At 29.8% G+C, this 21,569-nt stretch overlaps 1 protein-coding gene across 2 annotated transcripts in view; it reads left to right on the top strand.

The window, feature by feature from the left end:
• LOC106688250 (transcriptional regulator ATRX) overlaps positions 1–21,569 on the top strand; it is a gene marked incomplete at its 5' end in the record, with an annotated part of 59,243 nt that overhangs the window by 33,315 nt on the left and 4,359 nt on the right. For both annotated transcript variants that reach the window (XM_067051293.1, XM_067051292.1), the window contains 4 exon segments: positions 10,081–10,156; positions 11,960–12,025; positions 14,075–14,193; positions 18,207–18,252.

The following is a 21,569-nucleotide window of genomic DNA, read 5'->3' as shown; positions in this document are numbered from 1 at the left end:
TCCGAGGCGTCTGAAAAGAAGATGGCCACGGGACCTTCTAGTTTAAATTAATGTTTGAAGTACCACCAATGGGTGGTTCCTTCCCAAGATTTTCAAGTTTATATGAAACATACTACATATTTACCTATTCTATTATTTTGTACAGTTGTAAATTACAATAAATAAATAATTAAAAAAAAAAAAATTAAAGTATTGAGAAAAACGAATTTGTGTTCTCTGACCGCACCCCCCCTCACTATCTTCTCAGTTTTTTAACAGTTGGTTTGTCCAGTACATAATATGTTATTTTACAAAGTATTTGTTTGTTTCCAAAAATACTAAGTAAAGGATTAAAAAATTATTTGGATTTGGTCTTCAAATGGTTGACTAAAATTTTGTTTATAAAGGAAACAGTTAAACTGTCCATGATAAAGAGTCGAGAATGTGTTGGGACTACGGTAAATGTTAGAAGGGTTGCAATTATCCTGAAGGGAGGTAGAATGCTAATATTTGTATTAGGGGAGGGGGTTAAGACGGAAGGAACTAAGGTGGAGTCGGCCTGTCTGTTTGCTGAGCTAATGAGTTAAACACAGGCTCGCCAAGGGGACAAATTAGATTAGAAATGAAAATCGAAGTTTCCCCTCTCTCTCTTCTGTTCCCCTCCGTTTCTCCTCACTCTCTCCCTACACCAATCCCTTATCCGACTTTCTTCTACTCATTTTATTTTTATTTTCTATCTTTGGTCTAACGCCATTCGCTTAATACTTCGTGTTAATGCGATTAATGTTTCTGTACTTCGGGTGTAATAAGTCTTGAATAAAACTTAAGGGCATTCAGCCTGAGAGGGTATTCACTTTTTTTATTCATTTAAAAAAATTACATCAAATATAGTCCGACCAGATGGCAACATCTATCGGTCGGGGACAAAATACCACGTATAAATGATAGACGTAAGTGAAATTTAATTATTAGTATTTTGACTATGAGGGCGTAGTGGAGGCTATATAATTTTTAAGCTAGATAAGTACAATATGAATTGATCTCTAGTGATGCAATATTTAATTCAATTAACAACTACTAAAATAGAAATAAGTATTATTGGCGCGACAGTCCGTGGAGGTCCAAGGCCTTGCACGATGTACTAAGGAAATACACATACATGTGTGTCACCCATTGGCTAACGGGCCTCACAAATACTCGGCGAAGGATGTGAGTGAGTATTGTATAATTACATGCTTGAAAAATTCTGGATAGGGCCGGGGAATCGAACTCACAGCCTTTGAGTTGGCAGACAGGCACGTTACCACGCAGCTACCGTCACCCCCAAAATTAAAATAATAATAAAATTAAAAATAACTCAAAGCATTTTGAAGTGAATAATAAAGCTGTAAATTTAGAATTAGTGAATTAATATGATAATGAGAATAAAACAAGATGATACAGAATATGATAAAAATAAGGATCCAATAATATCTATTACTAAGCAAACATACATTGCTAATTTTAATCTTAGTATGATGAATAATAATGTGGAGTTTAGAAAAAAGACAGGCAGATATAGTCATTCGGTGAATCAAAATCAGTTATTGGGAATCACAGAAGTAAGAAAGTACCCAGTTAAATTTTTTTTTTTTTTAGTTCTCTTTGTGGTTGATTTATCTATTATTTCTTCTGGTAAGCGATTCAACAGATATGGTACCATATAGTTTAAAGCACGTTTAAACGATTTATTTTCAAAAAATTATTGATAACGATATTTTCAATAGGGATGTTAAATATGTATTAAATCATAAAATTTCAAAATCAAGACTATTTGTGTTTTTATTTCACTAAAATTTAAAATAGTTTTATTTTTAAAAAATACTAGACATGCACATCAGTAGAAATAATAGGTTTTGTCTACTGAGCGCCACTTTTAGTCCCTTAGATATATATATTTTTTCAAATTTCTGGTTTTATATGGTTATCTTATGTAAGAAATTTCAATTTTATCATAATCCAAAATATAGTGACCTGAAAATCCTTTTTTTCGTAAATATTGAATAATTTTACGTATAGCAATATAAAACATTTATTATAATTCAATTATAACTCATTGTATCCATTTAGTCTCAACAGCTTTTTATGAATTCATATTGAATGTCCAACGTTTCGGCCAACCCTGACGTCATCAAGCACATTCTTAATTTTAGTTTCCTGGCCTCACATTAATAAATAAAATAACGCAGGCTATTATGCCCAGATCAAATATAATAAAGTCAAAAACTTACCTTTGTCACTATTACATTTAAATATGAATTCTATTATTTTCAATTTGTGTTTTTCTGCTATTATATTCCTATATTCATTATAGTAATTAGTGGATTTCTTTTTCCATTTGTAGTTGAGTAACCCATATTTACTGATGTAATTTATTTTTATTAAGAGGGAACAGGACAATTAATCTCTAATTAATTAGTAGTGGCACCTACAGCACAATTTTACGTTGTAATTATAATTAATGTACTATACAACTTGTCCAAAATAATTAATCATTGAACATATTGGGCATTTAGAAAATCATTTACAAAAAATAATATTGTCGTTTATAAAAGATAGAATAATTTGCTCTTAAAATTACTAATTTTATGTCTCGTTCGAAAGCGCTGGTTAGGAGAGCGGCCTTTTTTCATTCTTGCACATTGGTGCAAGAATGAAAAAAATCAATTTTTCGAAATTTTGGTAACTGCAAGTGGAATTTGTATTTTGAATCCATTACATAATAATTTGAAAAAAAAAATATCATGATATGATTTTTTTTATATACTTTTTTATGCCCTTTACGTTGTTTGTAAGATAAAAAGCTTCGTCAATATAAAAAAACAATTATACTTTTTTCTTTTAAGTAGTCGCTCAAACAATTAACGTTTACGTATGTTAAGTAATACATAACCATTCCGCTGCATGCGCAGCTCCGTTTGGGGGATAGGACATCTACACATTAAAACATTATTTAATTTAAAAGTTGAATTCTAATTGTTATTTTAATGTAAAAATAGGCAATAATAAATGTAGGTTTTTTTTTTTACTATTAACTATTGTTTTTTAAAACCTTTTTGGAGAAAGGTTGACTAGGTGCTAGTGGGAACATTACCCACTAGCAGAGATTGGCAAAAATTAGCTATAGTTGAAACTAATTGCTAAAATTGCCATGGAAACGATATTTATCAATAGTTCATTCACGAATAACTTTTTTATCCATTAGTTTCAACTAATATCCATAATATTCAACTACAGTTAATTTTAGCCCATCTCTACCCACTAGAGATAATTATATTCCAATAATTAATAGAGGTGAAAGATAAGCTTTTAAAAAATCCTGAAATCATTTGTTGACAAAGAGTAGGTTATTTTATAAATGGATTAACAATTTGTTTTCTTCTAGAATTAGAAAAAAAAACGAATATCTAATCATGTCTATAAATCGTATTCTTAATCCAAATACAATATCACGGCGTGCTAATAAAACCATAGAGAGCTTGAAACAAGGAATGGAAGGAGGGAGTTAGTCTAATATGTAAAATATTTTTGTAAAAGAGTTAAATAAATAGTACTGGTAATTTTCTCAAAAACAATAATATTTATTTTAAATATAATTTTTTTTCAATTTCTTGAGACTATTTATTTATTAAATAAATCAAATGGTATCCTTTTTTAGTCTCAACACTTTTCACTATATTAATAGTCCAACGTTTCGGCCAAATCGGCCAACCTCAGGGACAATCTAATTATTTAAAAACTTATTATACATTCATTTGTAACAATTATAACAACAACATTATTACTAATAATATAACATACCTTCAAATATAAATTCTTTCCTCACATCAAAAATTTAAAAATGTTTTGCAGGCTATTCTGCCCAGGTCATTAATTACAAGTATGAAAAAGTCAACTAATAGAGAATAATATTAATTATTAATAAGCTTACCTAAGCTTATGTTTAGTTACCTTTTTTTTTTTAAACTTCAATAAGTTTTAAAACTTTTAATTTTCGATTAATCAACTCTATCACTATCATATAAACAAACTAATTTATAACCTTCCATACACTCAGGTCAGGCTTGTTATTAATTTAATTCAAATTGCATTTTGGTCTCGATTTGTATATATTCCAATAATTAAATTCATATTAAAATAATTGTAAATAGTAACAAAATTTTTTTCGTATTTTTCATAAATTTATTTTACATAAAATCTCTGCATAATGTTAAAATTCATTGTATCTGTTTTAAAATTAACTGTATAATTGATGTTCTCTGATATATAAATTGACTCAAGTATTTTTCTTTTGAACAAATTGTTTTCTTTATGTAAAATTATGCTGTTATCAAAATCAAAATTGTGTTGGTTTTTAGCTGCATGTTGCACTAATTCTGTTTTACTAGGATCCTCTTCCTTATTTCTTGAATCATTTCTGCGTTGATAATGATAGTGTTGATTAATCGAAAATTAAAAGTTTTAAAAATTATTGAAGTTTTGAAAAAAATAGGTAACTAACGTAAGCTTATTAATAAGTAATATGATTCTCTATTAATTAACTTTTTCATGTTATAATGTTATGTTGTTGTTATAACTGTTACAAATGAATGTATAATAAGCTGTTAAATGTTTAGATCGTCCTTGAAGACGGCCGATTTGGCCGAAACGTTGGACTATTAATATAGTGAAGAGTGTTGAGACTAAAAAAGGATACCATTTGATTTATTTAATAAATAATATTTACTTAATAGCGGAGAATCGTATTTTTATTGTACGAGAATTCGACGACTTTCCACTAGTATGTAACAAAACGTTTCTCTGAGTAAAGTATTTATGCCACGTGAAGGGCTACACCCTTATGTATAGCCTACACTTTCCATGTGTAGTCCATGTAATGTTGTCATGTTAATGTTACACTTACCTTTGCTTCTACCTCGATATTCGCGCTCAAGAATTTGTAACTATGACATGATGATTGTAATCATAGATTACTACTAGATTACTACTACTTTACTAGACATGTAGGGTAGCGTTACTGTTTTGCCCAAGATGCTATTCTAACATATGAAATATACAATTTTCTATTACAACCATTAGTCACTGAAACTTACCTCATTCAATGTTTTTTTATTTTAGTTATATTAATTTTTGAAATGTTTTAATCTCCATAATTAAAAATTAATTAATATAAGAGACCTTTTGTAAAGGCCGCTCAAGAAACTGAGAGAGGCCCCAATTCCCTCCATCTGTGTCGTAGCCATTACTCTCAGAAGAAAGGTGCAAGATAAGGAGGTAATGCTACCCCTTATTCATTGCACCGCTTAAGATTCTTTAATTCCAACTTCTCTCATAATGAAATTATTTATAAAGCAATGACTCAGCTGAGCTGTGGTCTGACTAAATTGATTAAAACCATGTTTTTAACGGCCTGTCGTCTTTTAGCAAACATTTTATCTTTTTTTTTTTTTTTAATTAACGTTTCATTTCGGGATCTTAATTCAGAACTAGAGCCGTGAATCTATACTACTATATTTCAATATAGTATTTTTTAATTTTTTTAAAGACAGAATGTTTTAAAGTAGGATTCTCTAACACCCGAATATATATATATTATATTGAAATGATGATTGTAAACTTATATTTAATTGATGAACGGTTAATATATATATACATATTTTGTTTTATTTATTTCATTTAGTATATGGACCTGTCGATTTGTGTTTTTTAACTTATTGATGCATTAAATTATTTTATTAATATTATTTTTTCTTCACTCATTTATTCATTCGAGTATTTCTTTTCAACTAACTTTTTATTATATTTTTTTTAAATGTCTATATTAGTTTTGTTTGTTTTTCTGTAAACTGATCTACTGCTGTGACTATTATTTCTCTGGTTTGATTTCACATTGCTGCCTAATGATGCATTTGTTTAACGGATCACTGTAGAGAATCTGAGAGAGTGAATATGTCGATAAAATAAAATAAAAATTGTGAAATGAAAAGTAATGGTGAAATGGGAGGAACAAAACAAAGAAAAAAAAAAGGAGTAACTTGAAATATTTGTATTTAGTGTGTAGACTGGAATTGATTGTAAAAGGAAACTGTGGAAATAAAAGTTATTTTCTTTCTTATTATAGCATGAATGCATGTCCGATAAATATATGTAATGTATACATATCCGATTATGAATTGATTAGTATGCTGTGTAATAGCAACCCGATGTTCTTGGGCAGCATGGATGAATAAAACATCTCTCTCTCTCTCTCTCTCTCTCTCCCTCTTTTTTGTAGGAGGCAGGGGTTGGTAGGGATGTAGAGATCGGTAGGTTGGGATCTTGTGTTTAATAGGTGAATGGATAAGCGCAGAGTAAGGAGGTCAATGATGTAGGAAGGTTTTTTCGTTATTAGGGTTTGATATATAAATGTGCCAAGGAGATACTGTTTCCGGATACTGGATGGATCCAGCTTTGTTCGTAATAGTAATGTGAGATATGGGAACGCTCAGGAATACCAAAAATGAATCTTATAAATCAGTTCATAAGTCTTTTTAGTCTCTTTTCTTGTTCAATGGATAGCCATCCATAGTCGAAATGTGGGAAGATACTTGAAGTTGACGAGTACTACGAGGAAACGAATCACGGAAATAATGAAAAAGTATATGATTGTAAATCGGAAAATCCTTCCCAACGTCATAGCTTGTGTGGATAGTAACTTGTTTCTGAAAGTAGCCAGTTTCAAATACCTCGGCTTCAACTTAACCTCAATAAATGATCAACGGACTGGGAAAGACCAGAGTATAGCAAGCACGAATACTTCCTTATATTGTTATTATTAATTCGTTTTTATATACTTTATAAACATAACAATTGTTTTTAGTTTAATGTTTTTGTTAATTCAAAAATATTTGTATCTTGTTTTTTCATTCAGTCCTGAAGAAACCCTGCAAAGTGGGGCGAAACGTCGGTTAACAATAGTTTTCTCTTACTATTTTGATACCTTCATTGACTATCTTCCTACAATTTACTTCGTACGGTCAACTGTCTTCTTCCAATATAAATTAAATAGATTGTTGTTGATGCACATCAGTTTCCAGAAGCAATGTTTCATTTTCAATATAACTCATTTATATTACAAAAAAAAAAATCAAAAAGACGTTGATGACCTTCGGCCATCAGGTGAAGTTTGTATAGAAATAAATTATCCGAGATGCGCACTTGCTGTGATGGCGAGCCAGATGCCGCTTAGTACACGTGCTTCACACGCGCCCTAACGCCGGCTTCTTTCGGTCGATTAGCGTCCTCGTGCAGACCCAATATTCTTCCGCGGGCACTTTTATATCCGATAGTATTCACCATGATCCGATAGAACGGATAAACATTTCGAATTTCAAAGAAATCTCAAGTGATCTCTATTTTGTCATCGATCATTACTTCGAACTTAGATGATTATAGCAAATATTTTCGATGATAATATATTAGGATGGCGGATTAAACCGAATCAGCTCTTTTTTTATGAATTATTACAAGTAAAAATAAAAAAAAAAAACTACACTTATTTTATGTAGCTTGTTTTATGTAACAAATCTCTTTGACCTCCAGACAGAATTCTCTATTTTAACTAAGGTCTTTCGAAATAATATGATTATTTTATATAAGTTTAGTGGTAATACGAACATAGAAATCGTTGATTGATTATGTGTACTTAACAAAAGGAAGATCCGGGTGCGTTCGAAATAACTTTTTTTTTATATCTTTATTAAGATTTACAACTGTACACAATACGTAATACATTTAATAAATTTGCTGAAAGTTTAGAATGGATTGATACAGGCGTGTAGAGAAACTACCCATTGGTAGCACTCTAATAACGTTTATAGATTAGGGGTATTCATGTTGTGTTAAATGTAAAATGTTTTACCATATTAAATGTTTTAAGCATAGGATTGTGAACAGCCCTATTGAAAGTCATGTTAAATACATAAGAGCTCATAGCGGATTTGAGCAACATGTTTTATGACCTTCCCTTCCAAAACTCCATGTTATTGTTTCCTTTTAAGTTTTGATTAAAGTAATCTATTACAACACTCCTAAATTGAATGAAAAGTAGAAGTTGTGCGAAAGTTTGGCTACTGAGTGTATTATTGATCTTCTAACTTGTAAGGAAGAGAGTCAAGATGAGCTAATTGACAACTGTCATTACAATATTATTATTATCATTCATTGCTTTATTAGTTTTAAAAACGTCCTGAACAATACTAACACAAACAATGTGCAAGTATCCTAACACAACTACAAAAACTACAAAGCTGGTCTGTTGTGTCATTCTCCATTTAACAGGCCTAGTAACATGCTCTACCGTGTTATATGTTAAATCGTTTTAAGATGGTAAAAGAAAGAAATATTTCTCCATTTAACACGCTTTAACATGTTAAACTAAATATCATCAATACCCCTATTAGAAGGTCTTGAGGCCATCTTCTTTTCAGGCGTCTCGGTGAATTGTACGGAATGGACGAGGAAGCCATTGAAATCAGTGGGTTTGGGTGGTTATGGAGTTTATAATGGAAAGAATAATATCTGGTTCGGGCTAGATCGATTACATATGGAACATTAAGGTCTTTATGTATGATTTTATTTGTGACAAAGTAAGGAGCATTGAAAATTTTACGAAGGATTTTGAATTGTAAGGATTCGATATGAGAGGAATTCGAAGCAAAATAACTTAAATAGTTAATTAACTAATTATTATGAGCGAAAGTTTCACCCCATTTCACAGCTTTCTCAATGATGCCCTAAATGGAAGTAGGGTGAAACGTTTGATCATAATAAATAGTTTATTTAGTATTTAAATTTTTATGATATTTGACAAAATAAACTCACAAAATGTTAATTTCTAGTTGTTCCTATAAAATGTTTGATTTTTGAAAAATGTACCTCTAGATCCACACATGTCTGCCAACACTCAAAATAAAGGAAATTTAACTTTCTACAAAGTAGTTTATGACACTTATCTTCGTAGGGGTAGTAGTTTTTATGATATTCACATATGAATATAAATTTAGCACATGAAAAAATGTCCGAAAAACTGGAAATCGATTTATTTTAGCAAATATCATGAAAACTACTACTCCTACGAAGATAAACATCATAAACTACTTTATAGCTCATTACACTAGCTTTAATTTGAGTGCTAATAGACATCTGTACGTCAAATGGTTTTTGAGGTATAAATTTTTCATAATAAATTCATTAACTACTGATCTTTTAGTACGTCCCATACAACATTTTTATGAAATGTTGATTTTTAAAAAGCTATATCTCAAAAACTATTTAACGTAAATAACTCTATTAGGGCTCATCTTTTAGCGAATATACTCTTCTTTAAATGACGTTCTCTTAGGTTTTCTTGTGTTGATCCTACTTTTTAAGATATAGAGCTCCGAATGAAAAATTAGATTTTTTTATCGCTTTGAAACAGCCGCCATTTTTTATTACCCCTATCAGACTCATCAGTTTTGACTATTAATTATACATAGTTTTCATTAAAGTAGTCAAAAATTGGGGTGAGATAACTCTTTTTTCTCCTCTTGGGCTCTTGTACTATAAGGATTGGAAAGTGAAATGTTCGGGCATTGAGAAAGGGTGGAAGATTGTAGCGGATGCCTGCTGTAGAAGGATTTCTGTCAGCAAAACCTGATACTCTTTTAAATAATTAAATAATTATAACTATTCCATATAGAACCTTCTTTATATTCCATATAGTTTTTTTTATTAATAGGAGAGTACTTTTTTATTATTAAACATGGACTGTTCTACACTTACTAAAATTTATTCAATGATCAGTTTTTATTTAAGAACTGTTAATAATTTTATCGAATAATCCTTATAGATATTATTGAAATAATTTGAAAATAGTTAATAATAAAAAATTGTTTCATATCTGTTATCCATGAAATAAAAAAATCTAACAATTTTACAAAACAGTTACGTTTTATAAAATTATTTGAAAAAAAACAAAAAAAAACAGATGCTGTTTCAGTCCCTGCCTTTTTTACTAAAAGACATTTTCTGATATTTCAGCCTTTCCCGGGTAGTGCTTGAACATTGAAGGCCGTGACTGGGATCTCATCAAAGCACCAAGAGTTCTTCAAGGAAGGTAAACGGAATTTTTAAAATACAAACTAGTAAATTCAAGGTCAACATTTTTTTCTAAATGACTTATCTTTTACTAGACTCGTTCAAAGTAATTTTTTGAATTTGTATTTATATTCCTTTTTTCTTTTTTTCTTTTTTTTGTACTCGGTATATATTTTGAGATAAACCAAATAATATTTCTTTATATATTAAGCTGTTGAGGTGAAAAGAAACTTTCTTGTACAAAATTATCAATACTGTATATTTACATGTACGTTTCGGGTTGTGTCACAATCTTCTAGTACTATTATTCGTAAAATTGTAACATTTATCAACAATTTATGTATATAATTAATTTTACCTTATAATCAATTATATCCATTTATTTTTCGAATTTTTTTTTTGTTACATAATTAAACACTGTTACACACCATTGTTTAAACAATATAACACTGTTGATACAAGAAAAATAACGTTCTTAATAACAAATTAATGTTAATGTATTTTAGATTTATTTTGCGCTAAAGAGAGAGCTAATTTAAAAATGAACTCACTAACTATATTATATTGGACTATAATTTCATGTAGTATTCTCTTGAAATGCCTCATATATTTTTCATATAGTTTTCAACCAAGGAACAGATGTATTTATCAACAGTGAATTATATTTTTTAAACAATGGTGTGTAAGTCTGTTCAATCATGTAAAAATAAGGACAACATTTTGAAAAGCAACTGGATATATTTGATTGTAAGGTAAAATAAGTATATATTTTAATTATATAATTAAATTGTTGATAAATATTAAAATATTAAATTCTTACAATTTTAGGAATAAGTTGTACGAGTGAGTATTGATAATATTATACAAAGAATTTTCTTCCTACTTCCTAAAGAAATACCCAAGATAATAGTACTTCATTTATACTTGCTTTAGAATATAAGTAGAAGATAGCTTATTCGCCTATAGATTTATATCAATTTTTCAGTTTTGTTTTCAATTTTAAACTCGATTAATATGTTTTTGAAAGCACAGTAATTGTAAACCGTTGTACCAATTAAATTGAAAAATCTTTAAATGCTAACTAAGCATTTAATTGAAGCCCTGCAAAGTGGGGCGAAACGTCGGACATTAAAATAGTTTTAAACTATTTGTTCTTTTTTGACCGCAATCTTGACCATCTCTATATTTTAAACTCTATTGGTTTTAAGATCGCGCGCTCTTGCATTGATTTATTTAACTTTTTAAATTTTAAAAATATGTGTGTCCCTTGTTATGTTTCGGAGGTACAAAAAATGAAAACATTTCAATTTTAAGATCGAGTGCTGGCGTATTGATTTATTTTAACTTTTCTGATTACTATTATATGAAGGCTCTTTTATCGATTTTCATTTTCTGCACCTCCAAAAACATTAAAAGGGACCCTAATATGTCAGAAATCAGAAAAATAAAAATAAATTGGTGCGTGTTACAATTATGTTATAATTTTTAATTATGATTATAATAATATATTTAAAGTAAAGTGATACGCGTCTGATCTTAAAATTGAGGAATTTTTTCCCCCAATATCGGCAGGTATATTGAAAAGAGTTAGACTAAAATTTATTCAAAGCGAATTTCTTATATAACGGCGATTCACATAAATTTTCATCGAGTAATCTTTTGTTTAATTTTTATAATAAAATATTATTTTACAACATTTATCCCTCGGTTTTGAAAAAAAAAATTATGCATTAACTGTTATTGAGAAATTAATTTAACTATTAATTAAACAATTAATTAATTAAACTTTTTTTCCACTAATAATCATGTTATGGTGTTTCAGGCTCTTGTCCTCCTCCCATCTGAAGAGATCTGGTCACCATATAGCTTCCAAGTGTTCTCTAATGAGGTAATTGTTAAAATGCATCATATTCAAAGTGACTATTTGTTTCTAAATGGTTTTTCTTTTACTTGACTCAAAGTAAAAGTAATCTATTAGAAACTGGATTTATTATTTGATCCTTACAAATTTTAAGATCAACCAAAAAATAGTTAATTAATATTAGCTGCATAATTAAAATAAATATCTAAAAATAAACATCAATTATTAACTTAGGTAGTTCATTATAAAAGGATAGGCAACTTAGATTTAAAGTTTCTTTTTTATATTGTTTTAGAAATATGATTATTAGGCGAAAACGTAGTGTTGAAATTAAAAATAAAACAAAAATTTAGTATTATAAAGGAAAATTTGATTCATTTCCCTTAAAATTAAATATTTATTTGATTACTTATTCAGTGTTATTTCGAAAATAACGAAGTAAGACATTGTTTCCTGAAAATTCAATTTTGAGTAACGCTTCCATGACGTTTAACGCGGGTACCCATAGTAAAAAAAAAAAAAAACCTATACTTTAATAAATACAATAATTCAACGAAAATTAATTTTATTTATGGTAAAATATAAATAAAAGTTAAATTATTAATAACATTTAATAGAATGAATGAGAAGAGTGTAATACTTTATTAGGAAGAACTAAAAATAAATAAACCGCGAACACTGAATTATAAAGTATAAAGTATCAACCGACCTTATTTTTTTTTAATAACCTTAAATTTTTTATTTTTTTAAAATTTAATGAAGGGGGGACCGTAGCAGCTAATATTATAAATAAAATAATATTACAAATTAAATCTATAATACATATAAATAAGTTAATACTGGGTAAAATCTACTAAGTTCATACCTAATTATTTTTGTATATTTTCTTAATTTGTATTGTATACAATATATTCAAATGTAAAGATAAATAAATCTCAATTAATAGTGACATGAAGATAAAAACGATTTAATTTTTAAAATACGTGTTTAATATCTCCCCAGGTAATATTTTATTATTTATTTATTTAACGTGATTAACAACTGTTCAAATAATAAATACAATAAGTAAATATGAGGTATGTTTCATTTACACTTGAAAATCTTGGGAAGGAACCACCCATTGGTGGTACTTCAAGCATTAAGTATTAAATTAGAAGGTCCCGTGGCCATCATCTTTTCAGACGCCTCGGAGGATTATCAGGGATTGTTAAGGATAAAAGATAAAGGATTAATGGGTTAGGATGGATAAGGAGTTTGGAATGAAAAGACGCATATCTGCCATGCTATTTGGGCCAAATCTGCAACGAATGGGATGTTAAAGTTTTTGTGAATGAGTTTATTTGTAACGTAATAAGGAGCATCAAGGATTTTGGATTGTAAGGATTGGATGCGGGAGGAATTTGATGGTTTGGTAGAGCCCCAGAGCTCAATTCCAAATGTCCAAATTGGTCTGATTATCGTAGTGCATAATAATTTTTTGTAGGGAATGGGATGTTTAGAGCGTTTGTCAAATAGGTGTTGTAGCAATCGAAATCTATGAGCAGTTTCTAGTCATTTCAGTATGTGGATTCCAAGTAAGTCTTTTTCCAACATGGAGTCCTAAGTATCGAATCTCAGGTAATATTAATTTTCGACTTTGTTTTTTCCCATTACTTATTTTTTTACTAATTATTTTTATGGGGTAAAGGATTATTCCAATAGATTTATAAGGGTCAAAAACCGTTTTTTATAAAAGTTTAAGCAAAATCAACAAGCCAGATTTTTAAATCTATTTTGTAAACTGCCTCAGATTGGAGTACATGCTAGGATGTATGTAAATACTACATTATAGTTACAGACTAATATTTTTTTCTTTTTAAGTTAGTTATTTGACTTAAGGTAAACTACTTACTGATAATTTCACAACTGTTGGATGTCTAATTTTAGTAAAAGAAATTTCCTAGGTTCAATTAGTCTGATGAATTATCAAAACTATGTTTAAATTTCAGGACGACATATTGATAAATATGTTTGATGATTACAACATTACTTATTCAGTTTATTTAGTGTAATTTTCATTTTTTTGTTTTTTTGTAGAACTGAAGAAAAGAAGAAGATGACTAGAAGAGATTAAGCATGCTGGTAAAGCCACCACCCGCTAGACCCTCCTGATGTACTCTTAAACCACTTAGCCGTATATCACCAACTTACCAACGGTAGTGTCGTATTATGTTTACATACTAGTATTATGTTTATTGATTTTATATAGTTATTTACAATTATTAGCATATAGGTAAATTTCCAGATATCATGAATACATACAAATGGTCATCTGCCTATAATACATGGTTATATATTATCAATCTAGTTCCTATGAGATCCATTATTTTCTTTATTCTGTTTTCTCTGAAACCAAAAATGTAACCCTTGCTTATTTTTTTGTTTTTCATAAGACATCATTGCTTGGATATACTTACGAAATATTACGAAAGTAATCCCAGATTTAAGGTTCTCTATGTTTTTAGAAATACTATATACGTTTATTTTCTATAATATTTACATTATTTCAAGTGTTGAACATAAGTATATTTTTCTTTATATTTCCACTTTTGAGTTTTGAAAAAAACACAAATTTTTTTTTTAGAGATATAGATCTAACTCAATCTAAGGTATATCTGGTGGAGTTACAGAAAAAATAAAAGATCTCACATTAATTATATGTACGCCTTTTAAAAGTTATAGGGCAGAAACTGAAAAATGTCCAGAAATTAGCTATTCTTTTTAATTTTTTTCCTCTGTTTTTATAAAATGATAATCAAAACAAATTTTATTGATTGATTGACATAAATATCTATTTTATATATAATATTTTCAAGTTATTGAGACTGGTATTTGTTGTTTAAATAAATCAATTGATATCCATTTTAAGTCTCAACACTATTATATCTTCAACAGCCCAACGTTTCGGCCGTTATATAATTAAGGACAACAATTATATAACAACGTTATATAATTAAGGACAATCTTAGTTATATATTTACATCTCACATCCAATTATTTAAAAACATTTTGTAAGTTATTCTGCCCAGGTCATTAATACCAACAATTCAAATTACCCTATTTTATTTAAATTTCATTAATTTTTAAAAATTTTAATTTTAGATCAACTTAAAACGTTGATAAGATAGATAAGTTGATAGTATTGAGTCAATAAATAGGGTGATTTGACTTGTTATTAATGACCTGGATAGAATAGCTTGCAAAACGTTTTTAAATAATTGGATGTGAGGTGTAAATTTATATTTGTCCAATAAATCCCACCAAATCACATTTACCCTTCGTCATAAACCAATGACCTCTTGCCCAACAGTATCCTTTAATTATACCCCACTTATTTCTGTCGAACAGATCCGTTCCTTAGGACTACATCTCGACTAACGACTGCCATGGAATCCTCGTACAAGACTGAATAGACAGGAAACTGTTCGTCAATTTCGTCTATTACAACATTTACTAGACAAACGGTCTAAATCGCCAATCCATTACAAAATACTGATCTACATGACTATTATAAGGCCTATCTGGACATACGGAGTTGAGCTTTGGGGCTCCACTAAACCATCAAATTCCTCCCTAATCCAATCCTTACAGGCCAAAATCCTTCCTAAAATTCTTAACGCTCCTTACTTTGTCATCCATCATAACCTCAATGTCCCATATGTTGCCGATTTGGCCAAAACCAGATACCATTACTTCCATGGAAAACTTCCCAACCACCCAAATCCACTTGTTTCTAACCAGGCTTCTCCTTTATTACCTAATAATCCTCCTTGACGTCTGAAAAGAAGATGGCCTCGGGATCTTCTCCTCTAGAAATGTTATTGGAGTTCTGTCAATGGGTAGATTCTCCATATGTTTGTATCATGTCACTATCTCATCTACAGCAAATTTATTTGTTGTATATATGTTATACAGTTATAAATAACAATAAATAAATTATTAAAAAAAATATATATATTTAAGATTATTCTTGAGGATGGCCGAATTGGCCGAAACGTTGTACTGTTGATGATATAATAAAGAGTAATGAGACTTGACATAGATACCAATTGATTTATTTAAAGAATATATATCTATCTTAATTAATTTTCTAGCATTTATACGTAACCGTTTGCTAAAAAGGTATTTGATATTTTCCGTAAAGCTACTACTAGTGCAATATAGGACATAAAAAACTATTATAGTGAACTGATTTAAATTTAATTTGTAGTATTTCGGGGGGGGGGGGCTCAATGTATGGATGGTATATTGCAAAAAATATATATATTTTTACTTATTTGTTAATATATATAAAATGAGTGAATTATTTCAGAGGTACATGACTCCAGCGGTTCTAGTCAGACTTTGGGTATTAGTTATCCCGTTATATCAGCCGTGTATTGACAATGGTATTTGTAAAACAATAAGAGGTGTTTTACCCCCCTCCTGGGGAACACCTAATCTGCTCTAATTAAAGCCTTTCAATTTAGTAATGATACCTAGAGTCCTAACTAGGAAATTTATAAAGAGCCTAGTGACTATGTTGTTGATCGGCCAGAAAAACAGTAACCGGACTTAAAGGTTTAAGGAGCCTCTCATGAACCCAACAACCTGTGCCGACTGACCGGTGGCAAAAAATGACTATTGGCAGTATCCCATAGTACTTCAAATTTTTAAAGTTTGAAGCTTGAACTTAAATATATTAACGTAGTGTTTCTACTTAGAGGTTTTAGGACTGTATGATATTCACATCATCCAGTTGGTTGTAATGAATATATCTTGCCTGTTAATTATCCTTTATTCAGAACCTCATTTATTAAAATGACCTTTTGGGGCCATCACTCCATGTTCAGGATAACTAACGTCCTAGTCTTGATTTTTAATTTTAATGTTGTTGTTACACTACATCTCCCTCCTACGTAGTCCAATACTCTATATCTAGTGAGAAACCAATATTCTCTGTAACTTTTTTAAAATTTACATCAAAAGGTGAGGAGAGTCATCATTTAACTCCATTAATACAAAATAATAATATTAATAATAATAATAAAGGCTTAACGAACCCGAAGGTTCGATGCCGATATTACCAAACGCTCTCTGCATACATCCTTCCAGTGATGCCCCTCCAAACCCAATTCCACTAAATCTGTTTTAACACAATCCTCCCATCTACGTTTTGGTCTACCCCTGGGACGTTATTGGATATCAGGCTGGAGAAACCGCCTTAGACTAGACAACGCCCATGTCATACGCAGCGATGCTATAACTTGAATTATATTTACCGGGTTAATTCAGCGTTATGTAATCTTCTAAATTCTCCCGTCAATTTATCCTTTTTCGTTTCGAATATTTTGCGTAATACTTTATTTTCGAAAACTCTAATACGCTGTTCATCCCTTAGTGTAAGAGGCCACGCCTCACATCCATAAAGAACAAAAAAATTTTGTGGTACCCCGGTTTGCCGGGGACTACCTAAGCTTTCGCTGCGGAATTCACTTAATACAAAATAATAATATAAATTTAAAAATATATATTTTTTATATTATGAAATATTAACGAAAATGGGTCTAAAATAGATCAGAATGCTTCACTAAAATTAAAATTCACAAATAATTTATATTAACTTTTTTTTTTTAATTCTGCAATATAATAATAATAAGATGATAGTTTTATAAACGAACTTTGAACAGTATATTGACTCTAATTACATCATTCAAATAAAGAAATACAACAAGCAAAAGAAAACATATGTAAATAAAGCAATATATTTTAGATTAATACTCAATTAATTTATATTTACCCCAATTTCTCTTAATTTTTACAATTATTATTTTTAGAATTTAAAAATAATTTAGGAAACATGAAGTGTTATTGAAATAAAATTTATATTTATATAGGGTAAGAACAGCAGTTATTGACTGGTCAACCTTTGTTTTTTTAACATTCAGTTTTTGCTCATAACCTTTTCAAAATTGGTACCAGTTGCAAGCTAAACCTTCAGCTTACATATAAGCATTAACCAAGAAACAGAACTTCCTTACTAAATACTGAACCTATGATGTTTCATGAGTTGTAATGATTTAGTTTTATATTTATTATTTTAATATCAAGAATGTGATATAAAACGATTATAAATTTTATTTTTATGTACTATCGATGTTGTGGTGAAAATTGTGGTTACTTGTTGCAGATCCCTTTTGCACCGAGAGGATTAGAAGAGTTCACGATGACACAAGGTGAGAATTGAAAAATTATTACAATCATTCAATTTATTATTAAATGGATAAATTATTAGTATTAATTTTAACTATAATTAAAATTATTTGTAATGAAATTATCAGTTTGCGTCGATATTTAATTTTTTTCTCTATTTTTCTAAATAGAAATATGCATTTATCAAAATAGTTTCGAGTCCTTTCCAATTCTTTATAATGAGATAACTACCGTCATTCACACAGCTATGTTACAAATGAATGATTGTGTATAGATATGTTCAATTTTAATGTTATAGGTTTCAATTAAACATTTTTTATTTCGAACCGTATCATACCGTAAAACAGTACAAAAGTTTACAGCATATGTATGGTATATAAAAACTATAAACTAATATACTATTATAATTATTTAATTTTCGATAGGAAAATTTTTTTTACTTTCACTTACCGATATGTAGAATATATAGGAAGGGGAAGCATGTATGTACTTGGGACGTTGGAGCAACTTTTTCGTTAAAATTGGCTAACGGGAAGTGTCACTTTATAGAACCAAGTTTACACGTTTCTTCGATTTTTTCCAAAACAGTCGAGGAAAAATAAAGACCTGAGTTCAATTCAGAAAAAAAATCGATGGACCTCTCCCGATCTCGTTCCCGGTTATCATTAGTTAAATTGTTATATTATTGGCAGGAAAATACACTGTTGATATTCGTTATTTACACTTAAATTTGATGTTAAATTGACGCAAGGTTTTATTATTTAAACAAGAATCAAGCAGAAACCTTTCTTTCTTTTATTTTGGGCGTAAGTACCTTTAAATTTTTTTCTTTTTAACAACCATCCTTAACTGTCATTAGTAATAAACAATGAATGAATACTGTATGTATATAAAATATGAAATAATCTTCCAATTTTCATGGTTGTTATGTCAATAGTAAGATTTTATATTCACTTATCGATTTATAAAACATATATTCATCCTGAATAATAAACAAATAGCTGCTTTAAGACATACAAAGCTAATTTCTTATTAAAGTAGGGATATAAGTGATTTTTTGTGTGGCACGCACTGCACCATTTTTTTTTTTGTTTTTATTCACCTCAAATTGTCAACAAGAAGGTTACTCCAGAATTAAATTTAACGTGTTGATTATTTTGTCATATTTTACTAAGTAGCCTTGGAAAAAGTTTTTTTTTTCAAATTAGCACATTCAACCTTGCCAACCCAGAGTCGGTTAATCTTCAAATATTTATCATTAAATTATTTTCATGACTAAAGAAGTTGTTCATTTCAATCCTTTTGATTCATTGCAGTAAGTGGATCTGGTCCCGAGAGGATCATAATTAGCGATAGGAGAATGTGATAATGGTTTGGGAGTAGGGCAGCTGCCTGGGATTCCCCGGGGGCGGTTGGGAACTGAGGGAAGTGCCGCCTCTCACCGGCCCCCAGCGCCCTTCCACCACCACTCCCATCCCAACCTAGCGCCCTTCCACTCCCAGGCCTCAGCCAGGCTACCCCCTCTCCCATTTCAATACGAAAATTTATCTATTCATTAGAATGCCATCTGTATCACCAAAAACTTTTTCATAAAAACACTTCATGAGGAAATATGAACAGTTCTCTGGTATGAGCTCGATGCATGAAATTATTACGACTATACCACTTAAACGAATTATTACGTCATGGTACTCATATGACGCATTATTTAATGTTCTTTTCGTTATTTTATTATAAATATTTCACAAGGTTGAATTGTTAAGGATTTATAGACGGAAATTCGAAAAAAAGCAACATAAAATTTCGGATTCCTTACTACATCAAAATAATTAGCTGCTTATTGGCCGTTTTAGAACTGAAAGAAATGCATTTTCGAGGAAAATTATTTGCAGATGTATGTTCTATGGGATGGATTTTATATATCTGACTTCTGAGGTGATGTTAACGTTTTCTTCCATCAATACAACCAGTATTTTATTTAATTTTCCGAATATTATATACGTAGTTAATAAAAAAAAAAGTTACTTCATGTGGACTGGTATAACAATATACATTATAAGGAGTACCTTATACCGTACAATACAACAGGAAGGAAAAAAGGAAATTGAAAAAATTAGAGCTTCAGGTTTTGTTAAAAAAAAGATATATAAAATGTTGTGATGATAAAGACCGAAATGACCAACAATTTTTTTCCTGGTCAATTAATAAGAGTACAAGACAGGCTCAACATTTAAGTCCCATTTACAATGGCAATGATCAACAACAAAGTTTGCAGGAATATCTCATCCAATGCACACAGTATTGTCATGTTATTGACGACTTAGCTACTCACTTCAAATCCTAAGAAGCATTTCACCGAGCTGAAAACATTTGTTGCCATTTTTTTTTTTTTAATCTTGAGGATCAGTCAACAAGACAACTACATCGAGGCGACGTTTCCCAAATTTATTGTCTGCAACGTCATGCCCTGCAATGAAAAAACAGTTTAAATAGTTACATTGTAAGCGATGTTTTTAGTCAGCAATGTTGAACACACTGTAATAGACAATCGTAAGTAATGTTTCAATTGTAATAGTTATTAATCTTAAAGTATACTATGTACAAGTAATGTTTTAATAAGTATCTGAAGAAATTCTTTGTTAAGAGAAACTGTTTGTTTCTTTATTTTGGGGCATGACTATGCAAACAATAAATTTGCGAAACGTTGCCTCAATATAGTTGTCTTAATGACTGATCCTCAATATCCGCAAAAATAGGTATCATTAACAGTCAATAAAAAAGTTATCAATATATATACATATTTATGGTAATATTACATTACCGTCGGTGGTTATACAAGATATTAGCAACTAAAAATTTCACATCGACCATTGTCCGATTCTCATTAGAATACGATCGCTCAAAAATTATTCAGTGTAATAGAATCTGTCGTTAGAGTTCCTAGGAGCGAACCAGTTGCGAAAAGTTTTATTAATTTTTTTAAATCTCTCTTAAGTTGCGAATGCTTAGCTCAGTCCATTTGTCGTGTTGGTTGTGTTAGGTGAGATGGTTCTGATTACAATTGAAGAAGTGAGGAAGATATATAATACACTGATCCAGTGTGTAAATTAATTCTTCCTACCTTCTAACGAGGAGAATCCCCTGAAGGGGAAATTCGCACTGAGCTTTTTTTTTTTCAGAACCCCCTAATCTGAAACAAAACCAGAGAAATAAAAAAACATACATATAAATATATAACCTCCCCATTCAGCTCTTTGTATTGTAGCGATAGCTACATTTGAAACAGTTAACCTTCTAGTGTGATGGCTTGCACTGAATTTTCGTGGTGTAGATATATATA

The sequence above is a fragment of the Halyomorpha halys genome, unplaced genomic scaffold, assembly GCF_000696795.3.
Source record: "Halyomorpha halys isolate HHAL.00 unplaced genomic scaffold, Hhal_1.1 Scaffold1090.1, whole genome shotgun sequence".
Classification (NCBI taxonomy): Eukaryota; Metazoa; Arthropoda; class Insecta; order Hemiptera; family Pentatomidae; genus Halyomorpha; species Halyomorpha halys.
The sequence above is the reverse complement of the archived record's forward strand: the minus strand, read 5'-3'. Positions and strand labels throughout refer to the sequence as shown.